The sequence below is a fragment of the Papio anubis genome, chromosome 17 (genome assembly GCF_008728515.1).
Source record: "Papio anubis isolate 15944 chromosome 17, Panubis1.0, whole genome shotgun sequence".
NCBI classification, from domain to species: domain Eukaryota; kingdom Metazoa; phylum Chordata; class Mammalia; order Primates; family Cercopithecidae; genus Papio; species Papio anubis.
In genome coordinates, this window is record NC_044992.1 from 16,175,623 (window position 1) to 16,188,564 (window position 12,942).

Consider the following 12,942-nt stretch of genomic DNA (forward strand, 5'->3'; position numbering starts at 1 on the left):
CGCAGAGAACTGAGGACTGAAGCAGCCATAAACGCTGAGTTCTGCAAGGGAGCGACCACAGAGTGAAAAGGGCAGAGGGTGCACCACAAAATCCTCAGGAGAACCTCAGAAAGGGGAACAGGGAAGAATTGACGTGAAGATGCCATACAAGGGATGGGGATCAGAACTGGGCAGGTCTCCAAAGTGAGTGAAGGCAGGAGTGTCAGGGGAAGGGAAGTCCACACCGCATCCTACACACACGATGTCAACAAAGTCAGAGGGGAGGTGAGGAGGCAAAGACCCTAAAATGCCACTGGGTTCATCTGGGAAGTTGGTGTTGATTAGAAGAGAGTACTTTGGTGGACTGAAGGAATTAGTGTTGAAAAGTAGAAAGAACTCCTATAATTTGATAAAGACTCTCTGCTTGACCAAACTTTAGTCAGGCTCCTGAACCTTGTCCCGGGCTCATCTGTGCGCTTCCTTGTAAATCTAGTTTTAGCAAAGGACCCGGTCAAGTCAGTTTAGCCAGTGCCGCCGGCCTCTATGCTCTGATCACCTGGATGTCTGATCGGATTCCTCACTCTGCACCATCTCCCAGGTCATGTTGGGTCACCCTGGCCTGTCTTTAGCAAGAGTCCCCTTAGGTGCGGTTAGCCAGAATTCTCATTACCTGTAATGTTTCCTTTTAGTAATTTTCCACCCACTGACTGCCACCCTGCTCCTTGGTTATAAACTCCCGCTTGCCCAGGCAGTATTCAGAGTTGAGCCCAATCTCTCTCTCTCACCCACTCCAAGACCCCATCGAGTGGTCCCTATGCTCATCCAGATGGTCCTGAATAAAGTCTTCCTTACTGTGCGTTAACAAGTGTCATTGAATTATTTTTCCTTAACAAATTCAATATGAAAAATACGACTCAATAGAAAGATGGGCAAGGTATATAAAACAACACCTACAATAGACTTCTTTACAGAAGTTACAGTGAATAAACAGGAGCTATAGGAATCCACATGGATAAATCTGAAAAAGACAAGATAGGACAAATTACAGAAAGAAATGCAAAATCTGGTACTTAAAATGTTTTAATTTTCATTTTTTACTTAACAGGTGAAATTTCACATATTATTTGTATATACATACACATGTAGTAAAAGTATAAATACATTTTAAAAAATGGTTATACATATAGTAGAAGACAAGGGAATGAGATTCAGGAGAGGTTCACAGGGGATTTTAATTGTATCTACCATGTTTCAAAAACCTTTGACATTTTATTAAGGATATTAGACATCATAAAATAAGCCAGCCTGCTATTGTTGGTATCTAATGAAAATCTCTTTCTTGGTCAGGCACAGTGGCTCATGCCTATAATCCCAGCACTTTGGGAGGCCGAGGGGGGCCGATCACTTGAGGCCGGGAGTTGGAGACCAGCCTGGCCAACATGACGAAACCCTGTCTCTACTAAAAATGCAAAACTTAGCCAGGCAGCCAGGCATGGTGGTGCATGCCTGTAAATCCCAGCTACTTGGAAGGCTGAGGGACAAGAATCGCTCGAACCTGGGAGGCAGACGTTGCAGTGAGCTGATATTGCACCACTGCACTTCAGCCTGGGCAGCAGAGAGAGACTCTGTCTCAAACAACAAACAAACAAACAAACAAAAGAACTCTGTGCCGTGCCCCTTGAGCATTGCGTTGCTGCATTGCACCCCACCGACTCCACTATGTTGAAGAAATTCGACAAGAAGGACGAAGAGTCGGGTGGAGGCTCCAACCCATTCGAGCACCTTGAGAAGAGTACCGTACTCCAGGAGGCCGGTGTATTTAACGAAACTCCCATCAACCCTTGGAAATGTGTCCACATCCTCACCAAGATTCTTTATCCTATAAACCAGAGGGAGCACCTGGGGACCACGGAAGCGACTGAGGCCTTCTTTACCATGACCAAGCTCTTTCAGTCCAATGATCCCACACTCCATCAGATGTGCTACTTGACCATCAAGGAGATGTCTTGCATCACAGAGGATGTCATCATTGTCACCAGCAGCCTAACAAAATACATGACTGGGAAAGAGGACAACCACCGGGGCCCCGCTGTGCGAGCCCTCTGCCAGATCACTGATAGCACCATGCTGCAGGCTACTGAGTGCTACATGAAACAAGCCATTGTGGACAAGGTGCCCAGTGGCTCCAGCTCTGCCCTCATGTCTTCCCTGCACCTGCTGAAGTGCAGCTTTGATGTGGTCAAGCACTGGGTGAATGAGGCTCAGGAGGCGGCATCCAGTGATAAGATCATGGTCCAGTACCACGCCCTAGGGCTCCTGTACCATGTGCGTAAGAATGACTACCTGGCCACCAATAAGATGATCAGCAAGGTCACCTGGCACGGCCTTAAGTCTCCCTTTGCCTACTGCATGATGATCTGGGTGGCCAGCAAGCAGCTGGAAGAGGAGGATGGCAGCCGTGACAGCCCACTGTTTGACTTCATCGACAGCTGCTTGAGAAACAAGCACAAGATGGTGGTGTACAAAGCCGCCTTGGTCACTGTCAATCTGCCAGGCTGCAGTGCCAAAGAGCTGCCCCTTGCTGTGTCAGTGCTCCAGTTTTTCTGCAGCTCACCCAAGGCTGCTGTCCACTATGCTGCTGTGCCCACCCTCAGTACGGTTGCCATGAAGCATCTGCCAGCTGTGACAGCTTGTAATCTGGATCTGGAGAACCTGGTCACAGACTGAAACCGCAGCCGTGCCATGCTGGCCATCACCACCCTCCTTAAGAGGGGCAGTGACAGCAGCATCGACCACCTCATGAAGCAGTTCTCCTCCTTCATGTCAGAGATCTTGGATGAATTCAAGGTGGTGGTTGTCCAGGCTATCAGTGCCCTGTGTCAGAAGTATCCTCGCAAACATGCCATCCTCATGAACTTCCTGTTCACCATGCTGTGGAAAGAGGGTGGTTTTGAGTACAAGCACACCACCGTGGACTGCATCATCAGCATCATTGAGGAGAACTCAGAGAGCAAGGAGACAGGGCTGTCACATCTGTGCGAGTTCATCGAGGACTGCGAGTTCATAGTGCTGGTCACCCGTATTCTACATCTCCTGGGCCAGGAGGGGTCCAAGACCACCAATCCCTCAAAGTACATCCACTTCATCTATAACCGAGTGGTCTTGGAGCATGAGGAGGTCTGGGCAGGTGCTGTGAGTGCTCTGGCCAAGATTGGAGCCCAGAATGAAGAGATGTTACCCAGTATCTTGGTGTTGCTGAAGAGGTGTGTGATGGATGATGGCAATGAAGTAAGGGACCGAGCCACCTTCTACCTAAATGTCCTGGAGCAGAAGCAGAAAGCCCTGAATGCAGGCCATATCCTAAATGGTCTGACTGTGTCCGTCCTGGTCTGGAGAGGGCTCTGCAGCAGTACACTCTAGAACCATCAGAAAAACCTTTTGACCTCAAGTCTGTGCCCCTGGCCACGGCACCCACGGCAGAGCAGAGAACAGAAAGTACTCCCATCACAGCTGTCAAACAGCCTGAGAAAGTGGCAGCTACCAGGCAGGAGATCTTTCAGGAGCAGTTGGTGGCGGTGGCAGAGTTCCGGGGACTTGGGCCCTTCTTCAAGTCCTCACCTGAGCCCGTGGCCCTCACTGAGTCAGAGACGGGGGTATGTCATCTGCTGCACCAAACACACCTTCACCAACTACATGGTGTTTCAGTTTGACTGCACAAACACAGTCAATGACCAGACCTTGGAGAATGTCACAGTGCAGATGGAGCCCACTGAGGCCTATGAGGTGCTCTGTTACGTGCCTGCCCAGAGCCTGCCCTATAACCAGCCTGGGACCTGCTACACACTGGTGGCACTGCCCAAAGAAGATGCCACAACCTGCACATTCAGCTACATGATGAAGCTCACTGTCAAGGACCGTGATCCCACCACTGGGGAGACGGATGACGAAGGCTATGAGGATGAGTATGTGCTGGAAGATCTGGAAGTTACTGTAGCTGATCACATTCAAAAGTCATGAAACTGAACTTCGAAGCAGCCTGGGATGAGGTAGGGGATGAATTTGAGAAGGAGGAAACGTTCAGCTTGTCTACCATCAAGGCACTTGAAGAGGCTGTGGGTAATATTGTGAAGTTCTTGGGAATGAACCCTTGTGAGAGGTCAAAGTGCCGGGTAACAAGAACACCCACATGCTGCTCCTGGCTGGTGTGCTCCCGGGTGGTCATGACATCCTAGTGCACTCTCGGCTGCTGCTTTTGGACACAGTGACAATGCAGTTGATACCCAGAAGTTTGGAGGAGCTGCCAGTAGACATCATCTTGGCATCTGTGGGCCAAGGAGCCAGCCTGCATAGGACCTTATACCCTTCCCCAACACTATCTGGAAGTTGTGCCTTCCTCATGAAACCGGCAGAAACCCTTTCCCAAGCTTCTGTATTCAAAAACAGTTAGGAATCATTGCATGCATATATGTATATATATATTTTATTCTGCCCCCTACCCGGGACTACTTGGGGGTGACTTTTTTTTTTTAAATAGGGGATAATTTTAGCTTGTCCTAAATCTTGCTATCCTCCCTTCCAGGAAAGTGACATCATGAATAAAACATTCTCAACTCCTCTTGAATTTATCCCCCAAGAAGCCATCTTATCCCTGTAATAAATCAACATGTATTTATTGAAAAAAAAAAAAAATTCCTGGCCAGTTGTGGTGGCTCACGCCTGTAATCCCAGCACTTTGGGAGGCCGAGGTGGGCGGATCACAAGGTCAGGAGATCGAGACCATCCTGGCTAACATGGTGAAACCCTGTCTGTACTAAAAATACAAAAAATCAGCCGGGCGTGGTGGCGGGCGCCTGTGGTCCCAGCTACTCGGGAGGCTGAGGCAGGAGAATGGTGTGAACTGCGGGGGGCGGCTCTTACAAGTTTAAATATCTGAAACATGAAATCCTGCAAATATCTACAGTAAGCCGAGATCGTGCCACTGCAGTCCAGCCTGGGTGACAGAGCGAGACTCCGTTTCAAGAAAAAAGAAAAAGAAAAAAAAAATTCCCTTTCTTACAGGCATAAAACTGGTAAAGCAGGGCTGGTGAGAGGCTACCTCCCAGCCCCGCCCGGAAATCCAAATACTTGCAATCCCATTTCTTGGTGTTTCTTAGAGTCAGTCCAAGGTCATCACATGTACTTCACCACCCCACCCCCTGCCATATACATTGAAATTAACAAAAAAGTTTTCATTTTGTTAATAAAGCCATGATTTTGAGTTTAAAAGTGAAAATTAGGCCAGGTGCAGTGGCTCGTACCTGTAATCCTAGCACTTTGGGAGACCAAGGCAGGAGAATCGCTTGAGCCCAGGAGTTCGAGACCAGCTTGGGCAACATGGCAAGACCCGGTATCTACAAAAAATACCAAAATTAGCCAGGCATGGTCGTGTGTGTTTGTAGTCTCGGCTGCTTGGGAGGCTGAGGTGGGAGGATCACTTGAGCCTGGGGAGTTTGAGGCTGCAGTGAGCTGTGATTGTGTCACTGAACTCCAGCCTGGGCAAAAGAGCAAGACTCTGTCTCAAAAAAAAAAAAAAAAAGTGAAAATTGTATTTTTTCTCTTCTTGGGCACCTTCAGCTATAACAGAAGAGAGAAGAGCTGACTTCTGGAATTAACCAAATGTGACAGGTCCAGGTTTAGATGCGTCTGGGCAGGTGTGGGGCTGTGCAGAGGCACACTGTGTTTAAATTTGTCTTGTTACATCTGGCTGACAGCCTGGCCAAAGCTACAACATTCTTGCTCACACAGTTCAAAAGTGACTGCATTACAGTCTCATTGCAATTTCTGCAGCCCTGAGGGCAGGCTGGAATATCCACCAGGGATGTTAGAGAAACTAGAAGGTGCTTTGTTCCTGGGGCTGGACTTTTCTACTGGAGTTAATATTCACAAACTCTGGAAATGAGACTGAATCAAATTTCCACATCCAAATCAAGTTAATTGTACTCCCTATTCTCTCTTACAATTTATCAGCAGCAAGCATTAGAGCTGTCAAATCTTTATCCACTTGATGGAAAAGACCAACAAAGTTGCTCTTTTTGAACATTGCTGATTTTTATTTGCTTTTACTTTTTCTAGTCATAACAAGACATTTTCTCAGAACGTCTTATACTTGATCAAAAGATTTGTACTGACTTACAGATGTGCTTTTCTCTTAGATGAAGTGAGATTGGATAAACAGTGTACTACTCCATTTTCTTTCAATTCTCCAGCATGAAGCCATTGAAAAATATGAAAATTGCATTTTTTTTTTTTTTTTGAGGCGGAGTCTCGCTCTGTCGCCCAGGCTGGAGTGCAGTGGCGCGATCTCGGCTCACTGCAAGCTCCGCCTCCCGGGTTTACGCCATTCTCCTGCCTCAGCCTCCCGAGTAGCTGGGACTACAAGTGCCCGCCACCACGCCTGGCTAGTTTTTTGTATTTTTAGTAGAGATGGGATTTCACCGTGTTAGCCAGGATGGTCTCGATCTCTTGACCTCGTGATCCGCCTGCCTTGGCCTCCCAAAGTGCTCGGATTAGAGGTGTGAGCCACCGCACCTGGCTGAAAATTGCATTTTGAACATTCCCTTAATTTTCTTACAAGATTAACTATCTGAAACATGAAAAGCTGCAAGTATCTACATTCATTGTACATCATAAATATTTTGTTACCCTTCAAGCTGCCATTTCTATGATGTTCATAAGAGGAATTCTCAGAGGATAGAAAATGATTAGAAAGTTTAAGCCAAGTTCAACATGAAAATGATTTGGCTTATTTTCCTTTAAACCTCGTGGCACCCAGGATACAGCTTCATGCTCACCTTGTTATTGTTCCTCACAAACCCACTGGTCACTCTGCTTCCCGCTCATTTTCTAGAGGCTTTTGTTCACAAACCCCAAGCCTTAGCGTCATGCTCCATGAAGTCAATGTCCACTGGATGATCAGTTCCACTTGCCCTGCTGTTCTTTGAATCTCTCATCTCCACCCCCCGCCCCACCCCCTCCACACACTGGCATCCCCGTGCCTCACCAGCACCAGGACCTTTACCTCTAGAACATTCACCCTAGACATCTCTCACCACCACCAGTATGTCAGCTATTTGCTGGAGAACTCAGAATATTCAAATCCTTTTACCCCTGGGAGAGCTCTGCCCTGAGTGCACATGTTCCTGTTGCCAGAAAAGAGAGTCCCAATCCAGACCCCAAGAGCAGGTTCTTGGATTTCACGTAGAAAAGAATTCAGAGGGAGTCACAGAGCACGGTCGGTGAAAGAAGCACGTTTATTGAAACTACTCTGTTACAGAGTACGGCATCCTCAGAAAGCAGGAGGAGGAATGCATCGTCCTTTGTTAGTGCTTCTACTTGTAAGAAACTTCAAGGAGGCCAGGCGCAGTGGCTCATGCCTGTAATCCCAGCACTTTGCGGACCAACGTGGGTGGATCACCTGAGGTCAGGAGTTCAAGACCAGGCTGGGCAAAATGGTGAAATTCCGTCTCTACTAAAAATACAACACTTAGCCTCGGCATGGCGCAATTCCTGTAGTCCCAGTTACTCCGGAGGCTGAGGCAGTTGAATCGCTTGAACCGGGGAGGCGGAGGTTGCAGTAAGCCAAGGTCACGCACCATTGCACTCCAGCCTCGGTGACTGAGCGCATTCCGTCTCAAAAAAAAAAAAAAAAAAAAAAAAAAGAAAGAAAGAAAGAAAGAAAGAAACTACAAGGAGCTATGACTAAACTTGGAACGTACCTTTGTACTCACTAAAGGTAGGGACTATAGGCATTATCAATTTTACATGACCACTATAATCCTTCAGCCTAAGCCTGTTCATTGGCATTATCTCCAAGTAAAGAGTGCTGCATTCCGGCCAGGCGGGTTGGCTCAGGCCTGTAATCCCAGCACTTTGGGAGGCCGAGTCAGGCAGATCACGAGGTCAGGAAGTCGAAACACGGTGAAACCCCATCCCAATAAAGTACAAAAATTAGCCGGGCGCGGTGGCGACACCCAGTCCCAGCCACTGGGGAGGCTGGCAGGAGAATCGCTCAAACTCGGAGACAGAGGTTGCAGTGAGCTGGAGATCAAGGCCACTGCACTCCAGCCCGTGACAGAGCAAGACTCTGCTCAAAACAAACAAAAAAGAGTGTTACCCTGAGTGACATCTGGCAAGCTTGTCCAACCCATTTGATTTTGTTGTTGTGTTGTTCTGTTTTGTTTAGTTTCAGGCTTTTAGCAGCCTGAAGCCATGGTTTTTAGTTTCTGTCTCTGGTGATAAGTGGAAAATAAGAATGAGGAAGGGGCTCTACCGGCCCAATCAGAAACAGAAACTAAGAACCCATGACTGGGCCAGGAGTAGTGGCTGACGCCTATAATCCCAGCGCTTTGGAAGGCCAAGGCGGGCAGATCATGAGGTCAGGAGATCGAGACCAGTCTGGCCAATATGGTGAAACCCATCTCTACTAAAAATACAAAAATCAGCCGTGTGTGGTGGCACACGCCTATAGTCTCAGCTACTTGGGAGGCTGAGGCAGAAGAATTGCTTAAATCCAGGAGGTGGAGGTTGCAGTGAGCCGAGATCACGCCACTGCACTCAGCCTGGGTAACAGAGCAAGACCCTGTGTTGCCCAGGCTGGAGTGCAGTGGTGTGATCATGGCTCACTGCAGCCTCAAACTCCTGGCTCAAGGGTTTCTCCTGCCTCAGCCTTTCAAGTAGCTAGGACTACAAGTGTAGGCCTGCATACCCAGCTAATTTTTTTCGTTTTTTTCTTTTCTTTTTTTTTTGTAGAGATGGGGTCTTGCTATGTTACCCAGGCTGGTCATGAACTCCTGGCCTCAAGGGATCCTCCCACCTTGGCCTCCCAAAGTGCTGGGATTACAGATGTGAGCCACCATGCCTGCCCTAATCACATTCTTTAAACTGTGTATACTTTTACTGATTTTTTTTATCTGTTTATTTTACCAGTTACTGACAGAGATATGTTATCATATTATGATTCAGGATTTACTTTTCCTTTCAATTCTGACAGTTTCTGCTTTATATATTTTGAGATTAAGTTATTAGGTACCTTTTAAATGTACAGTTGTTATGATTATCTAGTGGATTAATGCTTGCATCATTATATTATTCTTCATTTCTAGTAATGCTTCTTGCCTTAAAATGTCTTTTGCATGATATTAATATAGCAACATTAACTTTGTTGATTAGGGTTTGTGTGGTATATCTTTTCTCCATACTTTCACTTTCTCCTTTTTGTGCCCTGAAATTTAAAGTGCATCTTTTGTAAACAAAGTAAGTTTTTAAAAATTCAGTCTGAAAATTTGATCTTCACTTAAAATATTTATCCATTTATGTTTAATGTAATTACAAATGTGTCTGGGTTTAAGTCTATCTTCTTGCTATTTGTTTTCTATTTGTCTCACTTTATCTATGCTTCTTTCTCTCTCCTTACTTTCCACCTTTTGGAAATTCTCTAAATGTTTGTCATTAAAGGACCGCTTGGATACACTGTAGAACAACCAAACAATATAGTAATATGCAACTGTAAAAAGGAATGAGAAATATCTCTGTGATCCTTAGGATTTATTTTTATGTGGAAAAAACAAGATGGATGGATGCGTGAATAGTATGCTACAGTTTAAGAGAGAATGGAAGGGATAGAAATATATATGCACACATTTGTTTATGCTAAAAAATGGAAGAATAAACCATAACATTTAAAAGTGGTTAGCTATAGGGGAGGGAGTGAACCAGGTAGGGGGCATAGGAATAGAAGTTGGGTTTCTCTAAAGTACTTTGTTTTGTGGATTCTACTTTGATAGCATAAAAAACTTTACCTAATTATAAAACCAAAATACATTAAAGAAAAAGCAATCCATAAACCTTGAAAGTACAATGAAACAAAGGAACTTGTGTATATTAGTTTCTTGTGGCCACTGTACAAATCACTACAAACTTGGTGTCTTGGAACAGTTTCTCACAGTTTGGGAGGCAAGAAATCTGCAATCAGTTTCACTGGGCCAAAATCAAAATGTTGTCAGGGCCATGCTCCCTCCAAAAGCTCTAGGGTAAAATCTGTTCCTTGCCTCTTCTGGTTTCTGATTGCTGGCATTTCTTGGTTACTGACTGCATCACTCCAATATGTGCCTCTGAGGTCACATTATCATCTTCTCCCCTGTTAAATTTTCTTCTGCCTGTCTCTTACAATTATAATTTCATACAGAGCTCCCCAGGAAAAACAAGATAACCTCCCCATCTCAAGATCCCTAATTATTCACACCTAAAATCCATTCTGACATTATAAAGTAACATTCACAAGTTCTAAGGATTAGGACCTGGATATCTTTGGGGGCCATCATATGGTCTACTACACGGTGGAGTTGGTGGTATTAAGGAAGGAGACCACTACTACTGCTGCCGCCCTCCTCCCCCCACCTTGCCTAGTTCGCAAGACAGGAGGAGAGAAAAAGCAAAAAGTTAGAAAGAAACAAAAGTAAGATAAATAGCCAGACAACCCTGGCACCACCACCCGGCCCTAGGAATTAAAAAAAGGTAATAATAATAACATCAACCCCTGACCTAAACTACTTGCGTTATCTGTAAATTCCAGACACTGTATGAAAAAAGCACCGTACAACTTTTTGTTCTGTTAGCTGATGCATGTAGCCCCCGGTCACGTTTCCCATGCTTGCTCGATTTATCATGACCCTTTCATGTGGACCCCTTAAAGTTGTAAGCCTTTAAAAAGGCCAATAATTTATTTTTTGGGGAGCTTGGCTCTTAAGATGCAAATCTGCTGACAGTCCTGACTGAATAAAAAACCTCTTCCTTCTTTAATCTGGTGTCTGAGGAGTTTTGTCTGCGGCTCGTCCTGCTGCATTATAACACCCAGAGAAAAATTATTCCAAGTTACTTTAAGATTCATTGACTTGACTATATATCTCTAGTAAAGTATACTCTAAGGACAGAAATAATTTTTTTAAAATCTTAAACTTTTCAATAATAATGGTGGTGGTACTATCGTAATTGTTCTGAAACTTTAAAAAATGTGTGTATTGTTTGATAAAGTAAATGAGTAATTATATCGGCATAACTGATAATTTGGGTTTCCAACATTGGAGAATAGAGACACAGATGTAAGACTGATGAGGTTAAGTAAAAATCCTGTTGTTTGAATTTGAATTGGGAGTATCGGTTTGAACTGTAGCTCTATTTGGGAGAGGTCTAGACACATGACTTTTCAACAGTGATGAGTACCACTTGCACCTAGATTGTGGTTTGCAAATACCAGCTCCCACTAAAAGGAACCAGGGTCTCCAGAAGAAATGATTAAATCTAGGTATGGGGCAAGAAGTGTGCCAGTTGAACCTGGTACACCTTATCATTTCAGAAAATAAAGAAGTATTGACAACTAGGGTTATGTTAAAGGCCTCAGGAATCAATCTAAAAAGCCTTCCATAGGTCAAAGATGGAACAATTTGAGCATCAATAGGAATAATAACTACAAGCATTTGAAACACATGTCACAGGAATTTGGTATATAACAACCCTTAAGAAGCAAGCAAATAAACAACTAAATAAACAAAACCTCATTGGTCAGTTTTCGTATGCTAGGGAACAAATTATTATTTTGAAAGATGTTAAATAAAGGAATAAAGCAAGCATTTATTACTTTCCTATATAAACTGTTACCCATGGTAGACAACTAGTTGATGAGAGGAAGTTTCTCCTTGTAGGAATAATCCAATTTATAAGTGAATAATGAACGATAGGTTTAGAATATTACTATTTTGCAACTCCTAATGAACGAATGGATCTAGGTAATAATCTTTAATGGTTGTTTAATCTCAGAAAGAGAAACCCAGACATTATGTATTTTCTGATAAAACACAAACCTCCTATGAAATACTTTGGCCAAAAAATTAAACTTGAATCAGATCAAGCCTATTATCAGTTTATTTTTATTTATTTATTTTTATTGTGCTATCAGTTTATAGAAAACAGGGCAGAGAGGCATGTAAAATAGCACCCTGATTAATCAGTGAAGTCCAGATTGTGGGAAACTCTACAGGACAAAATCTAGTTTCCCCAAGAAATATATTGAAAGAGATAAAAGAGAAATGCCAAGAGACTGAAGAAAGTGACTTAAGTGACATGTCAGTTAACTTTAAGCTGTAGAACTTATTTGGATCCTTATTTAAATAAACGGAAAACCCCCAAATTTCCATCAAGTAGGGAAATTCATTCACTTGATATTTGACATTGTGATTTGAAGAGATATAATAAAGATGTCACTCTGTTCGAAGAGTCTCCATCTTTAGAAATTGGTACCGAAATGTTTACGATTCTGAGTTGTGCTTCAAAATAATGGGGGCGGTGAGCGCAGCGGTGGAAGCGTGGCGGGGTGCAAGTTGGAAATGAGATCGGTAATTCCTCAGGCCGTCCACAGGTACATGACGGTTCATTTAGAGACCAATGAGAGCGAAAGGCTGCTGCCATCTCCTCGGAGGGACATGACGGTAGCGCTGTAACTGGGGACAAGGCATTTACTTCAAGAAATCTCGTCGACAAGTTCCTCGGGCCCCTGAAGCAGGGCTCCTGAGGCAGCTCCGCCAGTGTGTGGGTGCGCACCCACACATTCCGCTGCCGATCTGCCCCTTGGGGTGGGAAGATCTTACAAACTGCGTGTCTCTCCCACTTAAATTAGTAGTCAGCCTGAAATAAACCCGCCCTCACCACAACACCGCCACCGACACCGGTAGTGCCTGCCTCAGCATCCGCCACGCCTCCTAGTACCCCGGCAGGGTGCGTGCGCGCTCTCGGGGACAGGGGTCTCCAGCCGAGCGCGTGCGAAGCAGGGCCACGGCGCCTGCGTGGAGCGGCGCCTGCGCAGCGGAGGCTGTGGACCCCATTTCCCAGGAACACTGCGTTCCTGGCCCCGCCCAGTGTCCCAGAGTCCCTTTC

The 12,942-nt window shown here is 45.1% G+C and overlaps 1 pseudogene across 1 annotated transcript; it reads left to right on the forward strand.

The window, feature by feature from the left end:
* Window positions 1-1,582: 1,582 nt before the first annotated feature.
* Window positions 1,583-4,668, forward strand: LOC101026515 (annotated as a pseudogene). Its single transcript, XR_162742.5, has one exon. The product of XR_162742.5 is annotated as a coatomer subunit gamma-1 pseudogene (transcript).
* Window positions 4,669-12,942: the final 8,274 nt, after the last annotated feature.